Raw genomic sequence first — 19,072 nt, forward strand, 5'->3', positions numbered from 1 at the left:
CGAAGAAAATTAGAACTCAATACGTTAGGGCTCAATTCTCTCGAAGATCCCAAATACCGAGTATTGCTTTTATTTTGAAATTTTTCCCTTTTTTTGACAAATCCGAGTAAAGATGGATGTAAAATAATGATAAAGTGAATAAAATAATGCGAGCAAAATAAAATATATGTAAATAATAAGACTAATATAAAAACAATCGTGCAAGCACAATAACAAATAATAAACAGATAAGAACTAAAGCAGAAAAATAACAATAACATACATGTAAATAAATGTATGAACAAAATTAACAAAATTATAAAAATATAAAAGTTATATATACATATATATATATGTATAAAATTATGTAAATATGAAAGACATATGCATGTACACATATTTAAAACTATTGTACATGAAAATTAAATGTAAGTATGTATGTACATATATATATACGTATATAAGAATCATCAAATACAAAAAGGTATATATATGTAAGTATATATAAATAACAAAGTATAAACAATATAAACAATATATTTTTTGAAAATATAAAGAATATTTAAGAATATATATATTTATGAAAATGAAATATATACATACATGTATGTAGGTATAAGTAAATATTATAAAATATAAAAACATATATGTGTATGCATATATATAAAAATATACATATATATTATGAAAATAAAGCTAAAATAATGAAAAAAAAGCTAATATATTCACATAATTGTAACGACTAAATAAAGGAAAATAAAACTAATAACAATAATAATAATAATAATAATAACATTAAAATAATTAACTAAATAATAAAATTGCTAAAAAAATAGACTAAATCGAAATAAATACTAAAATACTGGGCGAATTAGAAATAAAAAAATGAAAAGGATCCTGACCCTTGGATGCAAAACGGCGCCGTTTTAGTTAGGGTATTTTTTAAAAAAAATTAAAAGAACATTCAGCCCCTCATTTTTAAAAAAAAAAATTGAATCATCCCCCTCTTTTCACAAAACCTTCCCCCCTTTACTCCGGCCCGAGGTTCCGGCGCACCTTCGCCATAGCCCCGCCGGCGGCGGTAGTCGGAGGTGCAAAATCGGGTCTTTCTAGCCCCATTTGAAGTCGATCATTCCTTGGAACCCGGATTCGAGGTTGGGTTCTTAAAAAGGGGGCCAAAACCGAAGGGAAAAGGAGGAAGCCGTTCGCTTTCCCCCATTCTCCGGCGCGACGCAGGTAAGGCTTTTCCTTTTCTTTTCTTCTTATTTTTTAGTATGAACAATAAAGAAAAACAAAAATAAAAATCAAAAAGGAAAGAAGAAATGCGAAGAGAAAAAAAAACCTTTTAAGAAATCTTTTTCTTTTTATTTCTCTCTAATGCTTTTTTTTTTACAAAAAAATTCCCCCCTTTTGTTTTTACAACGATAGGCTTTATAGTCGAAAAGAAAAAATAGAAAATGAACCCCTTCCCCGTTTGTGGTCTGCTTCTGTCCTTGGTTGCGTGTTTACAGGTCAGAGACGTTAGAGGCGATGAGACAAGGCGAACGGCGGTGGCAGGGTTGGTGATGCAGAAGTGTACGGTGCACATGGGGGGAACTAGGGTTTTCTATTTTTTTCATTTTTCTGAAAATGGGTTTTGGGCTAGGGTTTTTAATTTGGGCTTGTTATGTGGATTTTAGGCCTATTGGGCCCGGGTCAAAATGGGTCGTACAGCTGCCCCTCTTTGCTCGTTGTCGTGTAACGAGAATAGAGCAAAGACTAAAAAAGGTCCATTTTGCCCGATCTTGCCAAATCTTGACTTCTTGGTGCCTTTCTTCTTCAGGTAGCCTCCTTCCCCTCCACTGGGTCTTGTTGCTTTGATCCACCTTACTGCATCTTCTGAGAGATTCGACTTGTAGCTTCGATCTTCTTCGCAGCAACTTCAGGGGGATGAAGTTCGTGTTTTTAGTCTACTCCTCTGCAACTTCAGGGATATAAGACTTGTCGTGGTAAATTTAATCTGACCTACTGCAATTTCAGAGGTATAGGATTCGTAGCTTCAGTCTGCCTCACTGCAATTTCAGGGAAGTAAGACTTGTATATTGAACCTGTTCCACTGCAACTTCAGGGGAATAAGGTTAGTGGCTTTAATCCGCCCTACTGCAACTTCAGGGCGATAAGATTTGTAGCCGGTCTTCAATTTGCTCCACTGCAACTTCAGGGAGATAGGATTAATAACTTCAGCCTGCTTCACTGTAACCTCAGTGAGATAGAACTTGTAGCTCCAATAAATTTTGATGTGATCCTTTCTACTGCAACTTCAGAGAGATAAGATACATCATTTTGACCCACTCCACTGCAACCTCAGGGAAATCGAACTCATATCTTCAACTGGTCCCACTGCAACTTCAGGGGAATCAAACTCATATCTTCAACTGGCCCCACTGCAACTTCAGGGGGATAAGATTTGTGACTTCAACCTGATCTACTGCAACTTCAGAGAGACAAAGTTTGTGATTTATAGCTTCCATCTATTCCACTACAACTTCAGGGGAATAAGACTTGCTGTCTTCAGTCTACTCTACTGCATCCTCAGTGAGATAGAACTCGTGGCTTAAATCTGCTTCCTTACACTTGAAGATAAGATTCACCATCTTCGATCTATCCCACTGCAACTTTAGGGGGATAAGACCTACTTACTTAGTCTGCTCCACTGCAACCTCAGGGAGAAAGGATTCGTGGCTTAAATCTGCTTCCTTACACTTGAAGATAAGATTTTTCATCTTCGATCTGCTCCGCTACTGCTTAGGGAGACGAGATCTGTAATTTCCAACCTATTCCACTGCTGGTCAGGGACATAGGACTTGTGACTTAAATCTGCTTCTTTACACTTGAAGATAAGATTCGCCGTCTTTGATCTGCTCCGCTACTGCTTAGGGAGACAAGATCTGTAATTTCCAACCTATTCCACAGCTGGTCAGGGACATAGGACTTGTGATTTCACCGATTTGTTCTCTGGGGAACATGACCTGTATAATTCGTTTATGAACTTAATTATAGTGATTAGGATGTCATGATCAGAATGAATCAAATGCTCCTAACTAGACATGTGTGAATGCAGAATTTTATTTTTTCGAGCATGATCCCGCTTAGGTTGTCATTACTCGAAGTTTATTAAGGCTTTGTGACTGACGTGCTACAACGCCTTCTCGCTTGACTGGCTTTTTTGAAGAAACATTTAGCCAAGTTGCCCCCTTCAAAGTTTAGTCCATTAGGGCGTACAATTTGTGCCATCATTCTCCCACTGCAATCCACGGGTAAAAATATGCGGCTTTTCATCAATCTTCTCTTATCCCAATTCAAGGATACAGGATCTGAATCGTTCTGGTTTCTTACACCATTCTTAGGGTGTCATACCAAAGACTTATGCTCAGATAAAGGCTCTCTTCTCTGAGGTAACCTCTTCCTATTGCCTGATAATTATTGCTTGCTTGTTCATTTAAGCTTTGTCATTAACTCGTCATCTTATCATTTTGTTCAACCAATGCATTTGAAAACAAAATCCAAAGAGAAAGTCCAAATTTAGACTCTTCCTTCTCAAATTTCCAACCTTTAAACCTGGTGCGTTCTAAACAATAGTCCTGTTTCAGGCTCCTATATTATTTAGAAACTTTTCAGAGTAATATACAAAACTTCCTTTGTGAAAGTTTTATCATTATTCCAATGCAACATGTTTGCAAAAAAGGTCATAACAATGGATAAGAATAAAGTTGGTTCTGAGCATAGCTCGAAAGAACAAATTATCGAAAATAGTAAAGAAAGGTGACAAAGAAATAAATTGAGAATGTATATCTTGGAAAATAAAAAAGTATTCCAAGAACAACAAATTCAATATAAATAATATGATAATTGAGTGCCCCAGATATCGCAGCTTGAACTTCTCTGTACAAACTTTCTGAAGGCCACTTTAAGTTTTACATGTGCTTAGGAGATCTACAATGCTTTGTCGATGCCCCAAGATGTCGCCTACTCTTTCCTGTTGATTCAAGTATAGAAAGATCACCACATGCCTAATCTAATCAAGATTCGAGTGACTTTGATTACCTCATGCCCTATTCTGGTCAATATTTGAGCCACCCTTTTCAGGTTTTCAACTCAAATCCCCTTTGGCCTAAGGTGCCCTTTGTGGGTTTTCCCCTTAGCCTCTCCATTTTTACTTTTTCATTTTTCCTTTCTCATTTTCATTTTCATTCATTTTTTTTGCTCAAAGCCCCTTTGCAGGTTTTCACCTTGGTTCTTTCTTCTTCTTAGATTGAAGTATTTCTTGACTAGACCTGAGTTTATAGGACTAGCAATCTCACTCAGGATCAGTGCTCTTCTGAAGAATGTCTTCTTTACAACATAGGGACATTCCCTGTTTGGCATTCATTTCTCTCTAGAATCCTTTCGAAGGATCTTTTTCAACATCCAGCCCTCTCGTGGAATTCTCTAAGACGACCCTATTTATTATGGGCTCGCATCATTTGTTTCTGGTACATCTGACCCTGATAAATAGCTTTTAACCCTTTTCCTAGGTCCAACTGGTCACGTCGCGATTGGATCCTTCCAACTCTAATACTCGGAGAGAGGGGATTTCAATAGGTAAAACTACCTCAATCTCGTAAACCAATGAGAACAACGTTGCTCTGGTAGAAATCTTGATAGATGCTTGGCAAGCAATGAGGGAAAATGGTGATTTCTCATGCCAGTCATTGTAAGTCTCAGTCATTTTTGCAACTCATTGCAGTGATGAACTATGGTATCTGATTTTGAATTGATCACAGACCTCAGCTATCATACTAACATTCATGATATCGTCTTCTCCATAATTCCATACAGGCATATGATGACATTGACGCATGAAGAAGCCTCTAGCAATGCCCATTAGAAACCTTCGATGATGATGACGGCCATGCCCCATTTGCTTAAAATTTGAGTCGCCCTTTTCGGGTTTTTAACTCAAAACCTCATTTGGTCACAAAGCGCTCTTTACGAGTTTTCATCTCAGCCTCTCATTTTCATTTTCCTTTTTTCATTTTTTTATTTTGATTTTTTTCATCTAGATTTTTCTCTTTTTCATTCTTCATTCTTTTTCTCTTATTTTCATTTTGACATTGATTTTGATTTTTCTTTTTTCTTCTTTTCGTTTTTTATTTTGATTTTTTTTCACTTTTCATTTTTTTACTTTGATTTTTTTCATCTAGATTTTTCTCTTTTTTCATTCTTCTTTCTTTTTCTCTTATTTTCATTTTGACCTTGATTTTGATTTTTCTTTTTTCTTCTTTTTGTTTTTGATTTTGATTTTTTTTAATTGGATCTGAACTCTTGGGATTAGGCAAGTCCTTGTTACCTCTTTCAAAGAATCTCCTTTAATATCAGATTTCTTTCATAGAGCCTCTTGGGGCGAAACTACGACTAAAACTTTAGATCGGGATAAAATCCCACAACATCTTGAAGGGATGAAAACTCGACTTCAAATGGGCAAATCTATGCTGACTCAATGAGAGAGGCATTGCCCCGGCAAAGAATTGCATCATTCATTCTGCAAATTTTTGACATCGCGCTGTTATGCAGATTTCACTATCAGCGGTTAACCCGGGCATATCCTGGTATGACCTATGCAAAGACATCTTTGAACTCTAGAGATCACACAACCAGGTGTTGCTTCGTCTTTGCAATCAGATCAATTCTAATATTCACCAAGCTCACAATTTCTGATGATTCCTTGTGAGGTAGGATCTGTCTATCCTCTTGTTCAACCATCCTTAACAAGCAGGAGATAAGCTACAATCTTTGTCATTTTCAAAGTTATGAGACTCCTCTTAGCACATGCCCCGCTCAAAAGGAAAACCTGGGTCCGTAGCAGAGTCATTCACATAATTGATATCTAGGGACCCATAATAAGTACCGAAGAATATACAAAAGAATGCATAAATTCATGAATAATTATTTGTACCATATGATTATGAATGAATGAATAACAAGAAAATCCAAAATAATGAAAGAATCAGGAATTGTTTGTAAAGAATGAAAATATTGGCTCAGTAATGATTGCAAAGATATATTTCATTAAAACAACAACATTCAGACATGAGCCTATTTCACAAGGAATTTCTATCATTTCTAGGCTAAAAACAACAAAATGTTCTGAACATTACTCTAAATAAGCTCTAAAAACTATAGGGATTTCTTCCGCAGTCTAATTGCTTAGAACACTCCAGATTTATAAGGGCTGATATTTAATAAGGTCCCTTTTCATTTGTGTCTTCATATATGTCATTGCTGTGAACTTTTGCCAACATTGTGCGCATGTTTTCCTCCTCTTTAATTTCCTCACAAAGCTTCATCCCCTTGTCGTCCCTCATGTCCTGAACCAAAGCCTTGAATTCCACACTCTCTTAGGTCTCGGACCCCCTCTCGTGATGGAAATCACCATGGCTTCCACCTGAGTCAGAAACAACTAATCCTCTACCTGCTCTAACGTCTACCCCATTATCAGTATGATTGGGTAGTGGATTTTCTGCATTAGACGATTCATCAAATCTGACAACACCCATGTTAATGAGGTTTTCAACCAGTTTCTTGAAGGCGATGCAATTCTCTATTGAATGCCCTGTAATTCCCGCATGGTAGTCGCATTGTGCGTTCACGTCATACCATTTGGGGTACGGGGGCTATATGGGCTTTAAGTAGAAGAGGGACACCACACGTGTATCAAATAAGCTTCGGTATAACTCACTATATGACATCGGAATTGGTTTGAACTGGAGCTTCTCAGTACCTAGTTTCACTGCAGATTCTTGCTTTAAAGGGCTCTGATGGCTGGTGGTTTCCGTCTTTGGTCGGCCCGCAGTGATTGGTTTTGAGTGGCCCTTGTTATACCTGCCTGCATTATCCCATTTATTCCCTTTCTTCCTCGGGGCCTTTGTAGTACCTATGTACTCCACCCTCGCTGCTTTGTTTCAGCCGGGTTATCGAGAGCAACAAGAAAATTGTTCCTCACATTGGACTTTGGGTCTGTCAAGCAACCCACTGGTGTTGTTGTACCAGTCTGATACTGTTGTGATCTAATAGTAAAGAGTGCCCCTTGTGGACACCCATCTGACTGGACTTGGACACTTGTCGGAGTATAATCTAGGGATTAGGCAAGATCCTCATTATCAACCCCAATGTGGACCACCAGGTCTTTCTTTTTTTCTAACTCTCCAACTAGCAATCGGTTGAACTGGCTCATCGTGGTTTTCTGTAATTTTAGCATCTGATCTCTCATCTCCTGTTGAAATTCAGTCAATTGCTCTTGCATCTGCATTTGCATTCGCTCTAATTTTTCCAACCTTTGTTCCATTTTTCTAACCTTTGTTTGGATACCGTAAGGGTGTTGGGTTGGTTGGTTTTCCAGGTTAGCTGAAATAAATTTATTCAGTTAAACTCTTTTAATGGATTTTAATACATGTAATGTGAATGCATGAAATGCATGCCTACAGAGACGTTGATTCTAATTCAATTACATTTAGGAAACTTTTCTAGAAAGCAAATTCTTTTACATAAAATGGATACATGTACGACCTCACCCTCATATTCCAAGAAACAACATCGATTTTTTTCTTCATCCGCACGTTTGAGGTAATCTCGCCAATAGATGCCATTGCTAGCTCCTTTTCTTGATCTTGGTCGCGATCCATCATATGTCCATCTTCATAAGGCTCGTCAACTTCTTTGAGGGAGTTGGGTCATTGAAGGCTCTTAGACAATCGCCTTGAATCCTCAGGCCACGAAGTAAAGATCACGAACTCTTCCATCGCTCTTGTGTTTCTCAGAATATATTCGGGAAGTCGTATTGTTTTCCACTTTATCAAGGAATTCATATTCCATGACAAGCTTTCTAATTTAGTAATCGGACTTGAATCAATATCTCTTTCCTAAGATGCAAATGCAATGCAATCACAATAAAAAAAACAAGAGGGGTTAGAACAAAACATAAGCAAGCACGGAAAACAAAAAGTACCTAATCAGGTAAATACTAGGGATTTGGAGTGGCTCTACCTAGGTCAAGTTCCTAAGTCAACTATATGAGGTTTGGCTCTAAAGGTAAGGTACCCGAACTAGCAGATTCCTCGATCTTCACCCATTATAGGCTCATACAGACTGAGTTCGGTTCAGGAGAATACATTTCCCTATGGCTGGACGGAGATGAAAATCTCACGAAGACATAGGTACAGATGTACTCCGAAAGTGATCCACTATCCTGCACGGAAGTGAAAACCTCACGAAGGAGTAGCTTCTCACTCCCACTTAAAAAGGGTAAGACTAAACAGTCTTTATGCAATATGATGACAAAATATAGAACTCAATCCATACTAATCAATCACAAACAATGCAATGAGAGGATCGTAATTTTTTCAAATCAAATTTTCAATTTTTGACAATAAGACCAAAAATAATTAATTTTGCGGCTTGACTCTCTAAAGCTCCCCAGTGGAGTCGCCAAGCTGTTGACACCATTTTTTTGATAAAACGGGGTCAACTTGGGTTTTAAAAAAATGAAAACGAAAACGGGAGTTGCCACCAATCTTTTTTAATGAGGTGTGATCGTGTCGCCTCATAAAAGTGGTTGTTTTTAATAAACGATTTGATTTTATTAAAACAACGATTTTGGTCCACGAAATTCAAAAAAAATGGGTTCGGGAGTCAGTTACGTACGAGGAAGGATTAGCGCCCTCGTAACGCTCAAAATTGGTACCTAGTTGATTAGTTAATGTCTTAATGTCAAAAATTGAAAACGTTGAAGACTTTTAAAATACGGTCCTTATTCTTTTAAAAAGCTTATATAAATCGGGTTACTTCTTAAGACCCTCTCGTTTTAAAAAGAGAAAATGTCACACTCAATGAGTTAAGGCACGATATTTTACCTCTTCAGAAATGAGTTTGTCTAAAAACTTGCACCATAAAATTTAAAAGGGTATTCAATTGTTTAAGTCAAGTGAAAAAATTGCAACCCAATACATTAGGGCACAATCTCTCAAAATATTAAACATTGAATATTGCATTTATAAGGAAAATCCCCGTCTCGAGAAAATAACGTGTCATATCCAATACGTTAGGACACAATGTATTGAATTCTCGATAATGAGCTTTTTATTTAATTTTTTTGTTTAAAGGGGCATTCTCGATTATTTAGTTTCAACGAAGAAAATTAGAACCCAATACGTTAGGGCTCAATTCTCTCGAAGATCCCAAATACCGAGTATTGCTTTTATTTTGAAATTTTTCCGTTTTTTGACAAATCCGAGTAAAGATGGATGTAAAATAATGATAAAGTATATATATATGTATAAAATTATGTAAATATGAAAAACATATGCATGTACACATATTTAAAACTATTGTACATGAAAAATATATGTAAGTATGTATGTACATATATATATACACGTATATAACAATCATCAACTACAAAAAGGTATATATATTTAAGTATATATAAATAACAAAGTATAAACAATATAAACAATATATTTTTTGAAAATATAAAGAATATGTAAGAATATATATATTTATGAAAATGAAATATATACAGACATGTATGTAGGTATAGGTAAATATTATAAAATATAAAAACATATATGTGTATGCATATATATAAAAATATACATATATATTATGAAAATAAAGCTAAAATAATGAAAAAAAAAGCTAATATATTAACATAATTGTAACGACTAAATAAAGGAAAATAAAACTAATAACAATAATAATAATAACATTAAAATAATTAACTAAATAATAAAATTGCTAAAAAAATAGACTAAATCGAAATAAATACTAAAATACTGGGCGAATTAGAAATAAAAAAACGAAAAGGATTAAATTGCTACACGAGCCGAAAGAGGAGGGACCAAATCGATAAATAAACCAAACTCCAAAACGTAGCGCCAGAACAGACTAAAATGAAACAAAAATAAAACTATGTGGCTAAATTAAAATAAAAGAAAATAACGAAAAAGGGCTGAATTGCAACGCACTGCAAAGTCAGAGGGACTGCGCGCGCAAATATCCCCTTTTGAGAAAACACGCAAATCCTCCCCCAGGGTCGGGTCACCATTCGGGTTAGGACCAAAACGGCATCGTTTTGGCACCTGACCCTTGGATGCAAAACGGCGCCGTTTTAGTTAGGGTATTTAATTTAAAAGAAAATTTAAAAGAACATTCAACCCCTCATTTTTTTTAAAAAAACTGAATCATTCCCCTCATTTCACAAAACCTTCCCCCCTTTACTCCGGCCTGAGGTTCCGGCGCACCTCCGCCGTAGCCCCGCCGGCGGCGGTAGTCAGAGGTGCAAAATCGGGTCTTTCTAGCCCCATTTGAACCCGGATTCGAGGTTGGGTTCGTAAAAAGGGGCCAAAATTGAAGGGAAAAGGAGGAAGCCGTTCGCTTTCCCCCTTTTCCAGCGCGACGCGGGTAAGGCTTTTCCTTTTCTTTTCTTCTTATTTTTTAGTATGAACAATAAAGAAAAACAAAAATCAAAATCAAAAAGGAAAGAAGAAATGCGAAGAGAAAAAAAACATTTTAAGAAATCTTTTTCTTTTTATTTCTCTCTAATGCTTGTTTTTTTTTTACAAAAAAATTCCCCCCTTTTGGTTTTACAACGATAGGCTTTATAGCCGAAAAGAAAAAACAGAAAATGAACCCCTTCCCCGTTTGTGGTCTGCTTCTGTCTTTGGTTGCGTGTTTGCAGGTCAGAGACGTCAGAGGCGATGAGACAAGGCGAACGGCGGTGGCAGGGTTGGTGATGTAGAAGTGTACGGCGCACATGGGGGGAACTAGGGTTTTCTGTTTTTTTTCTTTTTTCTGAAAATGGGTTTTGGGCTAGGGTTTGTAATTTGGGCTTGTTATGTGGGTTTTGGGCCTATTGGGCCCGAGTCAAAATGGGCCGTGCATGGTGTGTTGGGATGGTCGAAGTTGGTGTGTAAAGGATGGGGGTAGGATTTTGCATATCTGTACCTATGTGATTCCGTTATAATTCTATTTCTACAAAAGATTTACGTCTGTATCAGTTCTGCCATGAGATTGAAACTGAATTTATGTTTATGTATGCATTACACTTTGAGTTATCAAAACTCACTTTCTGTTTATCTGATAATTTCAGGTAGCCCCCAAACTTAGGCAGGTCAGTGCGACAGGAGCTTAGTTGTGTCCACGTTTTCATAAAACTACTTTTGCTTTAATTTGGCTTACTTAAATTTTATGTTTTGAGAGTTTTGTATAATTTGGACTCTTTAGACTTTTGGAACTATTTTTTGTTTCAGATTTTTATTTTGGTATTCTAGCATAACGATTGATAAAACGACTTTTATGAAAACGACAATTTTTCTAAAAATAACGGATTTCAAGGAAACAAAATAGATTTACCAAAATATAACGTTTTAAAAAACTCCACAACAAATTATCTGATTTATTTGAAAATGTAAACAATTGATGGTTTTAACTCATACGTATAACAACACTTTTTTAAATAAGTGGACTCTTTTAAACAATTCTCACTATCAATTTCTTTCCATTCACAAATCTCACCATCACAAATAACTTTATCACTAGAATAAGATCCAACAACATGAACAAAGTCACACTTGCTTTCTTCTTTGGGTAGGTATCGAATCAAACATTTGAAACTTCTACGACCTTTATTAACACACCAAAAACATTTAAAAATAGGTATGACAACATTCTTACTCTCCTTTTCTTGTACACATCTATTCTTTAACTAGTACTTGATCATATGCCCAGCTTTCCAATGTACCGTTTGACAATTGGATGAGCAATAAGAAACTAATTTACATCGAAGACACTTTTTTGAATGCAGGATTGTCACAAATGGCACATTTAGATCTCTCCATTTAAGAATCTGAAAGCCACAAACACTCAACAAAGAAAATATTAAAATAAAAAAACCTCACTGGTAACACTCACAAAAAATAACACTCTTGGAAGCAAAGAAAAAAAGATTAAGAAATCAAATCTTGTAAATTTTAAAGTGAATTCAACAATAAACTTCCATAATGATAAATTGGTGTTAATTCACTAACAATGAAATCTTAAGGCACTAGGAGACCAAGAAAAAGCTTGACACTAAAGATTTGAAGTTGCATGGAGGAAGAAAAGTACAACTAATATCGTACCTACTAACACAAGAAATAAGAAAATGTTAGGTAATGTAATAGAAGCAAAGAAAGCTAAATCAAATGAAAACTTAATACTAAGAGTCAAAAGAAATCAAATTTAACCTTGAAACCTTAAAATTGCGAAACAACTTAAAATTTTCGTTTGAAGTGTTCCAATGTACAAAAATTACAAACAAATTATGAGAGGCCTCCTCAAATGATGACAACCGAATCCAAAACTTTTGGGCACAAAATGTGTAGGATTATTTTTTTTTATCTTTTTTTATTTTTTTGTCTGCAAATATTTTTTCTTTAATGAAATACAATTGAAAACGACCAAAAAAAAGTTTTGGGGGTAAAAAAAAACAAGTTTACCCACCTTTGGAACAAAATGGTCCAAATTTCAATATAAAACAACTTATTTGAGAGGCACCCAAGAAATGACTAGTAAAAATGCAATTTTAGCATAACAATGATATCAAGAACGTCCCAAAATCTGATACCAAATGATAAAAGGCAACGGATGGATTGATTTCACGTTGCTGAAAATGTTTAGAATTTGAATCTAAAAATTACACAAACAAACAATTAGAAAGAATGAAAATAAAACATATTTGAAAAGAAAGGGATTGAAACAAGAGGAGATAAATTTTAGCTCAATTTGATGGATTTTGGAAGGAGAAAAGTTGAATCTTGTTCTCCAAAGAGATGATGTTGCATCTAAATTCTTGAATCTGAAATTAAAGGATAAATAAATTAGGAACAATTCACAAATAAAAGATTAAGAATAAATAAAGAGAAATGGGAAATTGAAGGGTGATAAAAAAGATGATGACAAAATGAGAAAGAAAGATATCCAATGGAACCCATTGAATAACAAGCTTCAATAAACTCCACAAATGGCTTTAATCGACCCTCCAAGTTAGATAACTTGACAAGCCAAAGGGTAAAAAACTCACACCAATAATCCTAAAGAAGATTAAGTTGAAAACTCTTCTAAAAGAACAAGAAAATATTTCTTGCAAAATGAGAAGAACTCAAAGAGTACTTTTATTCAAATTAAAGTTGGGTCCCTCTATGGTGTGTGACTACCTCTTTTTATACAAGAATGGAGTTGAAAAAAAAAGAAACAGATCCCTAAAAACTAGCCTAAAAATATGTTGATGGATAAGAAAAACCAAATCCATGGAATGTAGCCTAAAAATGTGGGCAACTATGAAATGTAACTCTTTCGTCCTAAGAAATTTAAAGAGGGAAGAAAAGATTAAATGAATCTGGTCAACTTTATGGGAGTTATGCATGGACTTAATTTATAAGAAAATAAATTAACTTGGGCTTAAAAATAAACTTCCTGATTGGACCATTGACAGATTAGGCCAAAAAAACAAAGCAACTAAATCTTCAAGTGATCCAAATGAGCTTCAAATGGGCTAATATTAAAAGGAGTATGCATTTGACTTGCTCACTTTAATACTTTAACTCTTTCAAGCTTAGAAATATCTTCCAATCAAGTTCAACTTTTGGGTTTGCATCCATGGTCAAGTTTGCCTCAAAATGGAGTCTTAAATGTTTAACCACTCAAAAACACTTCTTTGAAGGCCTCTTGTCACAAACTCTTGGACCAATACATTCAATTGGGCTCTAATCTATTTGGACTAAGAGTGAGCAATTAGGCCTTGAGAAAGCTAACCCATCATGTTCATGTTCTTGAAATTGGGCCTTGATTCTCACATCACTCAAGGTATTTGTATTACATTATTGAATATAAAAAATGTCGACGCGCCCTCAGGGTATTATCGTCTCATTTCATATAACATAAATCAATCTCAATATCAATACTTTAAACATAATCCATTATCATTTATAATTCACATTCATTTTATTATTTTGGCCCATATTAATCAACTCAGACTCGAGGATGGATACACTGATCAATCCACCAACACGCAAGAATATGTACATAAGTGCCAATCGGGCATAAATGCATCAATTCCTCCACAATATTTGACTCAAGGGTTTAGGTTCTTTCTTGGACCTTGGTGAATACTTTTCTGATTCTTGTTTGGCAGATAGCTATGTGCCAACCTCTACACTTAACTACCTTTTACACATTTCGTCCAATTGGCAGATCATATACTTCACCCCATAATTCAAATCCCATTACACATTTTATTTGCAGAAGGTAGTTGAATGCACTCCTCAAAATGATACTCAGCAGATGTTATTCTTGACGGATTCTTCCATATAGTCTTATACCTTCATGCCCTCTTGGCTTATAACATATGATGCCATGGCTATCGACTTTCCACATATTTATTTAGTGATCTGCCAGTCGGATTAGCACCATAGCTCTCTCACTGAAAGTTACACAAAAAAATCCCTATTTCACAATGATTTGTCTGTTCAGTTAGCAATATATCTACCATACTGGAGGCTACACAACATAATTCTTCTTCGCATTTATTCATATCACAGACTCGCCTGTACTGGACTCGTACCACATCAAAGATTTTTTTTTACTTAGACTTTGATCGTACACACACAGGTAACACTAATTATACTCTCTAACAAAAACAAAGACACTTATCATGCTACATTGTATTCAAACAACTTTTAATACTCATCTTTCAATTCTATACAGATATTTTCCTCAAAGAGATAAACCTATCTACAGAGGCATCAACCATTTATTCAAATTAGAATGATATACAGAAGTTGTTTCTAGAGACTCACCAGAGACTCACATTTACCTCGGTCTAGAGCTTCTACTTCGACAGTCCTTCCTGATCCAACAACACCAACTACTTAAATGATCATAAGATTTCCATTAGAATCCAAATTACAGACACTTTAATAATGTTTAACTACAAGCAACCCCCATGCAGGGCCTTCCTATAACACTTTTCCCTTCTACAGTCGTAACATGCAAAGTTGTAAGACTTACCATAAGGTAGAACCATCTACTCATTAAACGAGATCCTAGTCAAATCTTAATGAAGAAGAAGAAAAAGAGAATGTTGAGGTTAGAAAGAAGAACCTGAACATCAAGCAGATAGATAAACCATCTGAAATGTCCCTTTCCCATATATACTCTCGGTCCCCTTGATTTCCCTTCCCATACATATACTCTTCTATTGTTGCAAAATCCCAAAAACTTCTAACTAAACCCAATACAAAATCCAATTGGACAGTACTTATACAAATTGGGCGTACCATATCTTAGAGGTAACTCACATTTGGTGTGATCTTGTAGAGAATTAAGTCTCCTACAACTTCCTTATACGTTTGACAGGCTCTTATTGTTCAAACAAAACTCTAGAGCATACCCCATCATAGGCGCGTACTGTCTTGGGTGTAATTTTTGCGATCAATTCTTTAGATACCGCCAATAGACAGATACTTTAACGCTAGTTTGTGCCAATACTCTAACTCATCATCAAGCCAATAGGGTGGCAAATTATGTTACCACAGCGAGCCTAATAGTTTACATACCCACCTTACCAATCTTTTCAGATCTCCCGATTTTTAAGGTATGGCAACTCTCCCCTCTTTTAAGAAATTTCGTCCTTAAAATTTTTACTAACTTGGAAATCCTCATTACTATCGATGCATGGCCAATCTCCTTGGACCAGGCGTATTACACTACTTGGCAGAATGCCCAAACATAATCATAACAGACTTTTCATCTGTGGCGTACATTCTATGGATCCGAATTGGAACAAATGTAAACAGTCAGTCTCGATTCGTGGATTCTAAGCTCTTGGGCAAATATTAGTAGATACTCCCGTGTTTTCAAATGTCCTGTAACCTCAGCCTTGATGTGTTGAGCTACGATTAAATGATTTAAATAGTTTTCCTAAATTTTAAAACTTCTCATAGACGTTTGGTTCTTTCTTCATCAAAATCTTATATTTATTTTCTGTTAAAACTTCTTACTTCTTTTCGTCTTCAGTTTACATTTTCTTCAGAGGTAATTTCCTTTTTTCATCTTTCTTTCAAATTTTCAAAAATGGTTAGAACAACTACTCGTGGAAGAGGCCGTGGTGGTCTGCGTAAAATAGCAGAAGTAACTGTCTCTGAAACACTATCATGATCTGACCCAAGGGTCCCGATGGTATCAGTCATATACTGGCTCCCATGTAAGAATGTAACACAACTGAGAAGGAACTATCTTATCACTTAGGGCCTGAGCCATCCTTCGTCCCAACTTTGCCTTTGATTTTTGTTTAGTCAAAGAAGCATGCCACTCAAGTGACAACACCCTGGGATTTATTCTTCCCCCTTTTTACACATGGTTTCTTTTGTTCGGTACTTAACGAGTACAACACTGCACTAGGGCAACTCTCCATCCTTTCCTGATAGATTTTGGTAGCCTATTTCATTTACTGTTATTTGCATAATGAGCCACCCGTTCTTGGTGTTTTCCAAAATATTTACCAATTAAAAATAAAAAGACAGGGTCCTTTAGTTGGAATAGTCCATTTCAGTACACACTAAGGCTTCGAGCCCATCATCCAAAATTGGGCCTCAAAACATTACCTCAAAAAGAATAAGTTTGTGGGGATCAAATGTAAGCTTGAAATTGGTTTTGGCTTTCCCACTTTTTGGTCCCTACCCTCGAAGGATATTTGCCAATAAAGCCAGCATGTTGATTCCAAGGTTGCTTGGGAACAATTTAAGTGATTAAGGAAGGGTATGTCCTAAAACTAGGGGAGATTGTTAATGTCTAAAACATCTTCCAGTACTGTCTATAAAGGTTGAGCCCAAACAGTCGTCAAGCGAATGGTCTTCTACTTTGGGCGGCTCTCACAGTTCTTCTTATTGATAGGACTAGGCCTTACCACACTGACGATGATTTGGCATGGATTTTAGTGGGGAGGATAAAGGAGCCTCCCTTCTTTTTCTACTGTCATTGTGGACTGCGCCCACACCATTGGAACATCATATAGGCTAATTCTCCTGTTGATGCTACAGGGTCTACTATAAGTTCTCATACCTCTACGCTTGTTCCAATAGCCAACATGGATGTCTTAACCTTATTAGATAAGGTTCTTAAGAACGAAGGTGCTACCATTGTCCCAACAAGAACAATGACTACTAAGAAAACTTAGAAAAGGCCAAGGGTGGAAAGAAGCACCCAATGTATTGAAGATAGTGATTGCCTGCAACTGACTCGACGTAAACTCAGAAAAGGGCCTACTCTTCCGAGAGTCAACACTTCTCCAGTCCTTGCCCTCCCTCCTATACCTACCTAGCCAGTAGAGTCTACCAATTCTGTAGACTCTTAAGTTCACGCCGTTGATCCTCCTACGGCTAAAATTCCACCAAAGACAATATGCCCAAACCAGCCAGAGGCTCATTCTAGTTCCTTACCCAACAATGCTTCCACTGGTAAAGTAGATGAACTTTTTCCTTGGCGAAATTTGTTGAGGTTAGGGCCTTAACAGGTGGAAGAGGATTTTCTCTCATTCCTTTCTTCAAATTCTCAATTATATTCACTCTCGATATTGGCGATGCCTTCCTAAGCCTTAGCGGTTAAATACATGCTTATGAGTTGGGTCTGTCGTGTGTGAATATGATATGTGAGTTGCAAAAAGTATACACGCTGGATCAAGTAATAAAGTAATGAGTGATTATCGTTCCTATGAGAATCGGATTGATGCATTAAAATGTCAAGATTGGAAGAAGTTGTACACTCTGGCGAACAGTCTTTGGCTCACTTACACTAGACTTATCAAGAAGTTGTGAGCCAGACCGAGGATCTCAACTCTTATGTCCTAGCTTGGAAGGCCAAGTATAATGATGTAGAAGTAAGGTGCGCACAGGTGGAGGAAGAGAATAGTTGGTTGAAGGCAAGAGAGTCCTCTTGGAAGGAAAAAAATTCAAATCCTAAAAATAAATCCACTTATCAGAATTAGAATGTCTACGCCAATCCAATAAAGAAGCTCTAAGAAAGAACCAAGAGGACACAAGGAAAAATCTGACAAAGGCTTTGCCCAAACTGAGGTCCAATCTAGCCCTCCATGCCCAAGTTATTACGAGCCCTTTAAATATGATCACGGTGGACTTTAACTATCTTTAGAAGGTTTCTACCAAATCCCTGAACTTCAATGTTTAAAATCTTAAGGGAGAAAATTAGGAAAAATTCCAGAGGGAATGGAAGCAATCAACCAACTTCTTCATTCCCACTGTGCTCGAAATAGAGGAGGATGAGGAGAACTTAGAAGGTTCAATGGATCTGAAAGAAGTTTCTTGAGAACACCTCCATACAGAATAAGCTTTAACCAAACCAACTAACCGGTCAACTAAAAGAGGAAACTAAGGATTTTTCTACTTTTCTTTTATTTAAATCTCTTTATTCAGTTTGTAAGATCTTCTTGTCAATGAAATTATTATTTTCCCTTCTCAACTGTCTTTCTTACCCTATTATTAACAGTATACTAAAGTAATCACCACGTAAAATTCTTTAACATACCTAAACGACTCAGCCAGGTCTGGTGTATTATGCATATATGGCTGACTCTCACTTAACTTTCAAAAGATCGGCTAAACCAAAAGATTTGATACCAATTAACTTGTAACACCCTATACCAGACCTAATTTAATATATTCAAATATAAGATGTCACAATACTTACATACTTAGAAAATTTTTACAATCTACCAAAGCCATACTGAATGTACCTCTAATATTTATAAAATTCTTTCTAAGATAATAGGTTTGAATAATACATTTATCGTTTGTCACAAACTTTCAAAGGTAAAATAAAACCTTACAACAAAGTGTTTTATAGACATATTCGTAGTGTATATTACTATTTTTCATTTGAAAACATATTCCATGAATGTCCCTCTGTATGCATAATATTGCCCTCAGTCTACCACCATGGTGCAACCCTGGCTTGGTCCCTCCCAACG

The sequence above is a fragment of the Gossypium hirsutum genome, chromosome D07 (assembly GCF_007990345.1).
Source record: "Gossypium hirsutum isolate 1008001.06 chromosome D07, Gossypium_hirsutum_v2.1, whole genome shotgun sequence".
NCBI classification, from domain to species: domain Eukaryota; kingdom Viridiplantae; phylum Streptophyta; class Magnoliopsida; order Malvales; family Malvaceae; genus Gossypium; species Gossypium hirsutum.